Raw genomic sequence first — 12316 nt, 5'->3', positions numbered from 1 at the left:
ACAGTATCTCAGAAAAGTGAGTACACCCCTCACATTTTTGTAAATATTTTATTATATCTTTTTATGTGACAACACTGAAGAAATGATACTTTACTAAAATGTAAAGTAGTGAGTGTACAGCTTATATAACAGTGTAAATTTGATGTCCCCTCGAAATAACTCAACACACAGCCATTAATGTCTAAACCGCTGGCAACAAAAGTGAGTACACCCCTAAGTGAAAATGTCCAAATTGGGCCCATTTAGCCATTTTCCTTCCCTGGTGTCATGTGACCCAGAGCAGACTGACAACTCATGGGGCCCCTGGACAATAGGAGATCATGGGGCCCCCCTGTGTCCCTGTCACACTGCCCACATTACATACGTTGGTCCCCTCCCCCTTTAGCTGCAGAGGCAGCAGCTGAGGCAGGATCGCAGATCGCTCTCCTCACCCCTGACAGTATGGAGATCTGTCTGTTCCAGGGGAGCCCAATCTGCCGCAGTATAACTGCGGTGGCTGGTTGGGAAGGGGTTAAGCATGGCAGTTCACAGAACAATACAATACACAGAGTCCTCCAGGACACTTACCAGCTAGCCAGCAAAATAAAAATGTCTAAATTGTTTGAACAGTTTAGGGGACATTTACTAAAACCAGAGTGCAAAATCTGGTGCAGCTCTGCATAGAAACCAATCAGCTTCTAGGTTTTATTGTCAAAGCCTAATTGAACAAGCTGAAGTTAGCAGCTGATTGGTTACCATGCACAGCTGCACCAGATGCGTGCATCAGTTGTAGTAAATCGCCCCCTTTTTGTTCAGTTGGATACATTTGCAAATATATGTGAAGCCGCACTGCCATGTCAAGCCACCTCTGCAAAGTGCGGTCCCTAACTCTACGGGGATCTGATTGGTCGGTGACGCCCATGTGACAGCGCCGACCAATTAGAATGCTCCGAAATGTCCCTTCTTACGGGGGACATTTTAGAGATTAAGCCGAGGGGATTTCTAAGCCCTGGTCTGGTGAGGCGGCGATACCGGGGCACAGAATGGGAGATCACCGCGCTACAGGTCAGTGGGATGGGGGGGCAGTGTTGCCAACCTACCAGATTTAAATTTACTGGCACAACACCCAAAATTTACTGGCACAGCCACGTTTTTACTGGCCTTTCACAAAAGTTACAAAATTACATTTTTAGGTGCAAATTTCAGTATTTAGGCTACGAACAAGTACACCAGGCAAATAGCTATGTGATTTAACCTCCCTGGCGGTATGATTCTTTCTGATTTTAGGTGCTGAAAGCGGTACAATTATTTTGCATGGAAATTTGGCGTTTTATATTGTAGGCCTGTAATTCTTAACAATAACACACTTAAATCTGTCCAAACAAGAGTCTAGTAGATATCCCGGGTATGATAAAGTTTGAAACACAAAAACATAAATTATAATATAATAAAAAAAAAAAAAATAATTAAAAAAAATAAAAATAAATAGTAATAAAATAAATTTCCCCACAATTCACTATCGCTCAATTCTGCAAGTGTTCTAATTTACTATCGCTGTTTTCTAGCTGGTCTAAAGCCATTTTTGACGTAAAGGGACACTTTTTGGTTGCTATGGACAATCTCCAGTTTCCAGGCAGAAAGAACAGTATATGCAATATAAAACTGCATGCAGGGCATGGGCCAGAGCACTGGGGACAAATGGGATGTGAAATGATTTCATACAGTACTGTAATCTGTAAGATTACAGTACTGTATGTGTTATGCTTTTTACATTTTTTTGAATTTGCCGCCAGGCTCCGCCCCCGTGCGTCGCGACGCTCGCAGGGAACGGAGCCTGGCACAGAGAGGCTTCGGAGGAGGACGGAGCCCACGGACACTGCGGGGGACATCGCAGGATCCCGGGGACAAGGTAAGTAAGGAGGCACCAGGATCCTGCGATGCAATCCCGAGTGTGGCTCGGGGTTACCGCTAATGGTCCTGAATTTTAACCCCGAGCCACACTCGGGAATACCGCCAGGAAGGCTACGGTAGATATTAAGGTATAAAAACATATTTTTGTTATTTTCGATATAATAAGGGCGGATTATTTAGTCCAATCACCTCCTGCCTCCATCCCCCTCTGCCTCCAACACCCACTGCCACCATCCCCCTCTGATACCATTACCCTCCCCCTCTGCCACCATCACTCCCTGCCTCCATCCCCCTCTGCCATCATCAACCCCTGCCTCCATCCCCCTTTGCCACCATCAACCCCTGCCTCCATCCCCCTCTGCCACCATCAACCCCTGCCTCCATCACCCCCTTCCACCAACACCCCCTGCCTCCATCACCCCCCTGCCACCATCACCCCCTTTCTGCCTGCCACCATCACCTGCTGTCACCGTCGGCTGGGCTATGGGCTGTCACTCCGTCCCCGACTACCCGTGGACTCTGGATTGCCTGCCACCACCCCCCTCTGCTACCATTACCCTCCCCCTTTGCCTCCATCCCCCTCTGCCACCATCACCCCCTGCCACCATCCCCCTCTGCCACCATCACCCACTGTCTCCATCCCCCTCTGCCACCATCACCCCCTGCCTCCATCCCCCTCTGCCACCATCACCCCCTGCCACCATCCCCCTCTGCCACCATCACCCACTGTCTCCATCCCCCTCTGCCACCATCACCCCCTGCCTCCAGCCCCCCCTGCCACCATCACCCCCTTTCTGCCTGCCACCATCACCTGCTGTCACCGTCGGCTGGGCTATGGGCTGTCACTCCGTCCCCGACTACCCGTGGACTCTGGATTGCCTGCCACCACCCCCCTCTGCTACCATTACCCTCCCCCTCTGCCACCATCACTCCCTGCCTCCATCCCCCTCTGCCATCATCAACCCCTGCCTCCATCCCCCTTTGCCACCATCAACCCCTGCCTCCATCCCCCTCTGCCACCATCAACCCCTGCCTCCATCACCCCCTTCCACCAACACCCCCTGCCTCCATCACCCCCCTGTCACCATCACCCCCTTTCTGCCTGCCACCATCACCTGCTGTCACCGTCGGCTGGGCTATGGGCTGTCACTCCGTCCCCGACTACCCGTGGACTCTGGATTGCCTGCCACCACCCCCCTATGCTACCATTACCCTCCCCCTTTGCCTCCATCCCCCTCTGCCACCATCACCCCCTGCCACCATCCCCCTCTACCACCATCACCCACTGTCTCCATCCCCCTCTGCCACCATCACCCCCTGCCTCCAGCCCCCTCTGCCACCATCAACCCCTGCCTCCAACACCCCCTGCAACCATCACCCCCCTGCCATCATCACCCCCTGCTGTCACTGTCTGCTGGGCTGTGACTCCATCCCCGACTCCCCGTGGACTCTGGATTGCCTGCCACCAACCCCCTCTGCTACCATCACCCTCCCCCTCTGCCTCCATCACCCCCAGCCACCAACACCCTCTGCTACCATCACCCCTGCCTCCATCACCCACTACGACCTGCCACCATCACCTGCTGTCACCGTCGGCTGGTCTATGGGATGTCACTCCGTCCCCTACTACCCGTGGACTCTGGAATCTGGATTGCCTGCCACCAACCCCCTCTGCTACCATCACCCTCTGCCTCCAACACCCTCTGCTTCCGTCATCCCATGCGGCCTGCCACTATCACCTACCTGCTGTCACCGTAGGCTGGGCTATGGGCTGTCACTCCATCCTCGACTCCCCGTGGACTCTGGAAGTTGGATTGCCTGGATGCAGGGCTCCTCCATTCTGCCGCCGCCACATGCTGCTCAGCCTCCTGCTCCAATGCTCCTGGTTACAGATTTTAAATGTTGGCGCGCCTGGTGGGATGTGTTATTACATCACTCGCCTCGCCATTACAGCGTGCCGCACAGCCTCTGAAATCCACCCCCTCTCCACTGGCCGAATACAGGATCGGCTCGGCAAGCATGCGCAGTTCCAAGCTGGACCGGTCATGGCTATTTTTTACTGGCACTTTCCCGCTATCACAGGCATTTATGGGCGGGGGGAAAAGTGCCTGTTTTTACGGGCTGGCTGTAAAAATACGGGCGGTTGGCAACACTGAGGGGGTGAGGAGGGGGTCCCGTATAAGTACATCTTACAGATTTTTCTGTAAAGGTGAACTTACCCTTTAAATTTTTTGAAAAAAATCCATGGGCAGTAATCGTGATGCGTCGGGAATTGAATCGAAGACTGGATAATTGTAATCGAATCGTGAGACCAGTGAAGATGCGCATCTCTACTTTTTATACATAAGGCCCTTGTAATGTGCAATAATCTTTGTATATTTTTTCATCACCATTTCTACTTTAGTCAGTTAGTGTGACATTGTACCAACACATTTACACTTTTAACTGCAAGTAACAAACCTGTATTATGTTGCATAATTACATTTGTAGAATACATTTTGAGAACCACTTTTCAAAATTGCCAAAAGGACAGAAATATGTAAGAAGCCCTTCTGTGTTGAGTAGGGCTGCAACTAACGATTATTTTCATAATCGATTAGTTGGTGGATTGTTTCGATTAATCGATAATTCCGTTAAGCACCTTAAAAAAAGTGTGGTGTATAATTTAGTTAATGTGTACAGTTTTAAAAAAGGTCATTTATTCTTAAATATCTCCATGCAGTGGTAAAATATAAATAACCAACTATGTGGTTAGGGAGCAAAATATCGAATCCACTCTGAGCATAACAGACAGAAGAGATATACTGTATATACTATTAGAGGAGAGATATACTGTATATACTATTAGAGGAGAGATATAATGTATATACTATTAGAGGAGAGATATACTGTATAAACTATTAGAGGAGATATACTGTATAAACTATTAGAGGAGATACACTGTATAAACTATTAGAGGAGATATACTGTATAAACTATTAGAGGAGATATACTGTATATACTATTAGAGGAGAGATATACTGTATAAACTATTAGAGGAGATATACTGTATAAACTATTAGAGGAGATATACTGTATAAACTATTAGAGGAGATATACTGTATATACTATTAGAGGAGATATACTGTATATACTATTAGAGGAGAGATATACTGTATAAACTATTAGAGGAGATATACTGTATATACTATTAGAGGAGAGATATACTGTATAAACTATTAGAGGAGATACACTGTATAAACTATTAGAGGAGATATACTGTATAAACTATTAGAGGAGATACACTGTATAAACTATTAAAGGGTGAATCTGGTAAATATCAGACTCAGTGATCAAATTTTTGTATTAAAAACAAATACAATGTCTTCCTTAAAAAAAAAAATGTAATTTTAAGAACGTTCGTTCTTTCATTCAGTGAATGTACAAAGATTTTTCGTCTGAATATTCTCGTCTAAAAATTGATCCGTGTGGCCAGCATAAGGCTCAGTACACACCTATGCAGTTTGCTTTTCATCTGTTTCTGCAGTGCTTTTTGCTGTGCGTTTCGATTTTTGTGCACGTGATTTTGCTGCGATTTGCGTGTTTGCATTTTTTTTGGCCAACTTGTTGTTGGGCAGATTAAAAAACACATATTGCTGCAAAAACGCATTACATGCTTTTCTGCAGCTTCTCTATTGAAGTATATTGAGCCAAAAAAGCACCGTTTTGTGTGAACATGTCCCATAGGAAACCATGTAAATGAACTGTAGTGCGTCTCTGCAAAAAGCACCAAAAAACACATAGATGTGAACCAGGTCTAAGACGTTTAGTAATGTGATGGGGTGAAAAAAAATAAAATGAGCCCTTTATAGTACAAAAAAAAGCAGATAATCACTACTGTAAGGGGTTTATTTTTTTCAGTGTAGAACTGTAAAGTAATATTTGCAGTAGCGATTATTTGCTCTTTTTGTACTATAAAGGGCTCATTTTAGTTTTTTTTAAACCCCATTATGATACTGGCCGATTAATCGATTATGAAAATAGCAATCGATTCATTTCATAATCGATTAGTTGTCGATTAATCGATCAGTTGTTTCAGCCCTAGTGTTGAGCATCGATTGAACTCCTACCCTGTTTCCCCGAAAATAAGACCTAGCGTGATTGTCAGTGATGGCTGCAATATAAGCCCTACCCCCCAAATAAGCCCTACCCTGTTTCCCCGAAAATAAGCCATACCCTGAAAATAAGACCTACAAGGACTTTAACTAGGGCTTATTTGGGGGGTAGGTCTTATATTGCAGCCATCACCGACAATCATGCTAGGTCTTATTTTCGGGGAAACAGGGTATAACAAAAAGCAAATTAGACATTTTAGAAGAAATATACTAGTTTGAAAAGATGTTTTATCATAGCTCCCCTTACTGGCTGATTGAAAGAAGTACAGGCTTCAGTCCAATATATTTCTGGTTTCACATCATGTCTGTTGCATTTAGCTTGCATGGGTAAATGTTAAATGCGCTAGTATTGACATGCACCATTTTGTTGTTTTTTTTTTAAAAAACACATTGGGGAGATTTACTAAAACTGGTACACACAGAATCTGATGCAGCTATGCATAGCAACCAATCAGCATCTAACTTCAGCTTCTTCAAATTAAGCCCGGTTCACACTGATGCGACAAGCTCTCCGACTTTGGAGCATCGGATGTCGGACCCCATTCAGTGCAGTGGAACTGTTCTAATTGATGCGACTTGAGTCACCTCAACTTAGAGAAAGGTTCCTGCACTACTTTTGCTCTGACTTTGGTACAACTTGCCAACTTCTGTTAAAGAAGTCGCATGCAATTCGTGCCAAAGTTGCACTTTGACGTCGCAGCAGTGTTAAAGTGTTTCTAAAGGCTCAAGGTTTTTTTCCCCTTCATGCAGCAGTGCCCCCAGCCCTCCCCCCATAACTCACCTGAGTCTCATCTTGATTCAGCAATGAGCACTAGAGCCTCGGCTCTACGGGGACTCTCCCTCCTCATTGGCTGAGACAACAGCAAGAGCCATTGGCTCCCGCTGCTGTCAATCAGAGCCAATGAAAAGAGAGGGGCGGGGCCGAGCCACAGCTCTGTGTCTAAATGGACAGGCTGAGCAGCGGATCGAGAGCCCCCACAGCAAGCGGTTTGCTATGAGTACACTTGGCAAGAGGGAGGGGCCAGGAAAGCCGGCGGAGGACCCGAGAAGAGGAGGATCGGGGCTAATCTGTGCAAAACTAACTGCACAGAGCAGGAAAGTATAACATGTATAATAATTGTTTTCTTTTAAAAGCGAGAGTTTACAATCACTGTAATTGTGATGTGCCTATACACATAGGCACGTAAACAAGTGACGTGCATTCTTCAGTAAAAAAATAAAATCAGATTTTTTGGTCAGTAATTTAGGCTTCATGCGTCCAAATGAGCGTGATTGCGCACAAATGGCCATTTGCATATTGTGCAGCAAAAGAACATGAAAATAAGTTTACACGCATTTGCGCGAAAATGTGTTCAACTAATTGCCGCCCACCATATGACGGCCAGGCGGTGCGACTCTCGTTCTAGGTGAGCATCATATGACGTCCGTCCATTTAAACAGCGATCGTGTGCACGCAGCCCTGTACCTTCGTTGGCGACGTGTCATGGAGACACCGTTCGCTACCGAGGGGGGTGAACAGCCATTGGGCATGGCTGTTTACCACGTGATCGGCCGCGATGAAGTCACGGCAGATCACAGATGGTACGGCCCTACTTTGCACGGCGCATGCTCATGATTGCGCTGCGCGTGCACGTCAGTAGCAGAATGTTTCCGGGAACACTGTTCGTCACCAACGCTGGTAAACAGCCATTGGCCGGCGGCTGTTTACCAAGTGATCGGCTGTGATCCTTTCACAGCCAATCACTAAATGTAAACGTAGAGCGGTAACGAGATGTTACCGGGTTCTCCTCCTCACACACCGATCGTGTGTGAGAAGGAGATTGTGGTAACATCTTGTTACTGCTTACAGTGTACACCAATCACACTGATTGCCCCCCCCCCCAATAAAGAGGACCTGTCACCACCCATCAAAGTACCTGTCACAGTTCATCTGAGTACCCGAGTACCTGTCACAGTTCATCTAAGTACCCGAGTACCTGTCACAGTTCATCTAAGTACCCGAGTACCTGTCACAGTCCATATGAGTACCTGTCACAGTCCATATGAGTACCTGAGTACTTGTCACAGTCCATATGAGTACCTATCACAGTCCATATGAGTACCTGTCACAGTCCAAATGAGTACCCGAGTACCTGTCACAGTCCATATGAGTACCCGAGTACCTGTCACAGTCCATATGAGTACCGAGCACCTGTCCCCGAATACCTGTCACCAGCCCATCAGAGTCCCCGAGTACCTATCTGTAGCCCATCAGAGCACCCAAGTACCTGTCACCAGGCCATCAGAGTACCCAAGTACCTGTCACCAGCCCATCAGAGTACCTATCTGCAGCCCTTTAGAGTACTCGACTACCTATCTGCAGCCCATCAGAGTACTCGAGTACCTACCTACACCCCATGCCTCATAGAATATACGTTGGGGGTTTGCTTTCCAAAATGAGGTCATTTTGTGGGTAATTCCACTGTCCTGGTGCTCCAGCACCTTTAAAAGCGTGATAGGTAGGAATGAAATGAGATGTGTAATTTATGTTCCTAGAACACCTGAAGGTGCTACTTCACTGGTGGGCCTTTGTATGTGGCCAGGCTGTGTAAAAGTCTCACATGTGATATCGCCATACTCGGGAAGAGTAGTATAATGTATTTTGGGGTGTAATTTGTTGTATGCATATGCTGTGTGTAAGAAATAACCTGATAATATGACAATATTGTAAAAAAAATTACAACTTAAAGAAACTCACCATGCTACTTACTTAATACCTTGTAATGTCTACAGGCATACCCACTTTTAAGTACACACGGGTGTTTATTTACTAAAGCTGGAAAGTGCGAAAATCAGGCTCCATTCTGCATAGAAACCAATGAGCTTCTAACCCCAAATTGTTCAATTAAGCTTTGGTAATAAAACCTGGAAGCTCATTGGTTTCTATTCAGAAGTGAGCCTGATTTTGCATTTTCCAGCTTTACTAAATAAAGCCCATTGCGTACTTAAAAGTGGGGTATGCCTGTACTTTCTAAAAAGGGGTCATTTGGGGGTTATTTGTACTTTCCTGACTTGTAATGCAGGCCATACACGGTTCGAATTTCGTAAGAATTTTCTTTAGAAAATCGTATGAAAGAATTTTCGTATGAATTTCGCACCATTAGTGGGCTGCAACAACGGCCGATTTTCGTGCGGCAATCAAATGTTAGGAATCGGACATGTTGGAAATTTTCAGAAAAATGAACGATTTTCTAATCAATAATGGGAGAATCGTGCGATAAATGTAATAAGAAAAGAAAATTTACGGAGAGAAAAGAAGATTCCCAGCCACGAAAATTCTTTTCTGTAGCAACATGCTGTGAAATTGAAGGCTTGGTCGGCCAAATTTCGAAAATCAATGGTGGCATCATCGGATCACAAAAAAAACGAACATTCTGATTTTGTAAAGAAAATTCGTTCGAAATTCGACCGTGTATGGCCTGCATTAGTGTCTCAAGAAATGAGATACACCTGATGTACTGAAGGCCTGATCAATATTCAGTGATTGGCACCATAGTTTGTAGACTCTATAACTTTCACAAAGACCAAATAATATACACTAATTTGGGTTATTTTTACCCTATGATATGTAGCAGTATAAATTTTGGCCAAAATTTATGAAGAAAAATTACTAATTGGCAAAATTTTACGACAGGAACAAAGAAAAGGGCATTTTTGTTCACAAAATTTATGGTCTTTTTTTATTTACAGCACAAAAATTAAAAAAACCCACTAGTGATTAAATACCACCAAAAGAAAGCTCTATTTGTGTGAAAAAAGGACACAAATTTCATATGGGTACAGTGTTACATGACTGAGTAAGCCCCGGTTCACACTGAGGCAGCGCGACTGCCTCAGGCGAGCTGGACACGACAGGGGCGGCGACTTGCAAAACGACTTCTATATAGAAGTCTATGCAAGTCGCCTCAAGTCACCCCCAAAGTAGTACAGGAACCTTTTTCTAAGTCGGAGCGACTTGAGTCGCTCCGATTAGAACGGTTCCATTGTACAGAACGGGACGCTACTTGTCAGGCGGCTAGATCGCCTGACAAGTCGTCCTAGTGTGAACCAACCCCAATTGTCATTCAAAGTGTGAGAGCGCTGAAAGCTGAAAATTGGTCTGGGCAGAAAAGGGGTTGTAGGTGCCCAGTATTGAGGTGGTTAAATCCATACAAAGAAGCAATTCTGAAAAGGTACATGCTCAAACAGGAGCATCATGTGCAAGAGGCCTAAATATTGGGTTTCCCAAACCATATCTGGTACTAAGACAAAACTCAGATCTTTGTTAAAGTTGACAGCCACACGGGTGGTGCGTGGTTTTAATAAATCTGCATACTTGCAATAAGGGGCCATTCATACTTGTGGGATTTAGTAAAGGGCGGTAAAACGCAACTAATGTAAGGGGTGTGATGGGAGATCAATTCACTTTGGTGAGATTTCCTGTTGCCTCTCCCAGACAAAATATGAAGGGAAATTTCCTTAGTAACAAACTGTCAGCAAAAATACCAGATTAGAGTTTTAGCCCCCGTTCACATCGGTGCCACTTGTCATCCGAATTTGACAGATCCAAATCACATAACAAGTCACACCTCGTCAACAACGGAACTGTTCAAATGGGAGGAAAATTTCCCCTGTAAAGTCACACACACAGTAAATTCAATTTCTGGGGATGTTCTGTACTCAAATGGTGTACTGAACTCCTCCAACATTCCATACTGCAGGGAAAGAGGTCTGACTGGCAATTTTAGGGGAAAAAAGAGAGAAGACAGACGCTAATCACTAGAAAGGGTTTTGGTGCTGATTTTTGTGTTGAATCTCCCCAATAGGGACACAGATAGCAGTTAAACCTGACAGGGGATGTAACCCCTCAACACTTTCTCCAAACCTACAGATACAATTTCATGTCCAATTCAAAGTAAAATGGGTTTCCTTAATCACTTGTCACCAAATCACGTACCTGTACATCATTTGTCTTCAAGTGGTTATAACGGGGTGATATGCAGCTGCAGACATCACCCCGCTACCGTTTTTTAGAGCCAACGGTCACTTTCTTGTACTAACAACCCAAGCAGCAGGAGAGGACGTTCCCCCTTCCCCTGCCTTCCACAGATCGCCCGGTCTCTCCCATCCCACCAGGAGGACCAAGCCAGTCTTAAAGGCGCCAGTTTGATAGAAAATGACAAAAACCACCCATCTTGGCATTTTGAATGCTTTTAAGTGCAAAGGAGAGATTTGGGGTCTTATAGACTTATAGATCCCTCCATAATAATAACTGACACGTGCCTATTGCTGTCACAACAAAATGTAGCCATTAGTATGCCCCTTAACATAAATGTACCCATCAGAGTGCCCCTTAACATAAATGTACCCATCAGAGTGCCCCTTAACATAAATGTACCCATCAGAGTGCCCCTTAACATAAAACGTGCCCATCAGTGTGCCCCTTAACATAAATGTACCCATCAGAGTGCCCCTTAACATAAATGTACCCATCAGAGTGCCCCTTAACATAAAATGTACCCGTCAGAGTGCCCCCTTAACATAAAATGTACCCATCAGAGTGCCCCCTTAACATAAAATGTACCCATCAGAGTGTCCCTTAACATAAAATGTGCCCATCAGAGTGCCCCTTAACATAAAATGTGCCCATCAGAGTGCCCCTTAACATAAAATGTACCCATCAGAGTGCCCCTTAACATAAAATGTGCCCATCAGAGTGTCCCTTAACATAAAATGTGCCCATCAGAGTGCCCCTTAACATAAAATGTGCCCATCAGAGTGCCCCTTAACATAAAATGTACCCATCAGAGTGCCCCTTAACATAAAATGTGCCCATCAGAGTGCCCCTTAACATAAAATGTACCCATCAGAGTGCCCCTTAACATAAAATGTGCCCATCAGAGTGCTCCTTAACATAAAATGTGCCCATCAGAGTGCCCCTTAACATAAAATGTACCCATCAGAGCGCCCTTTAACATAAAATGTGCCCATCCGAGTGCCCCTTAAAATAACATGTGCCCATCAGAGTGCCCCTTAACATAAATGTACCCATCAGGGTGCCCCTTAACATAAAATGTACCCATCAGAGTGCCTCTTAACATAAAATGTGCCCATCAGAGTGCCCCTTAAAATAACATGTGCCCATCAGAGTGCCCCTTAACATAAATGTACCCATCAGAGTGCCCCTTAACATAAATGTACCCATTAGAGTGCCCCTTAACATAAAATGTGCCCATCAGAGTGCCCCTTAACAT

This window comes from Aquarana catesbeiana, linkage group LG01, assembly GCF_042186555.1.
Source record: "Aquarana catesbeiana isolate 2022-GZ linkage group LG01, ASM4218655v1, whole genome shotgun sequence".
NCBI classification, from domain to species: domain Eukaryota; kingdom Metazoa; phylum Chordata; class Amphibia; order Anura; family Ranidae; genus Aquarana; species Aquarana catesbeiana.
This window is presented reverse-complemented; position numbering follows the sequence as displayed.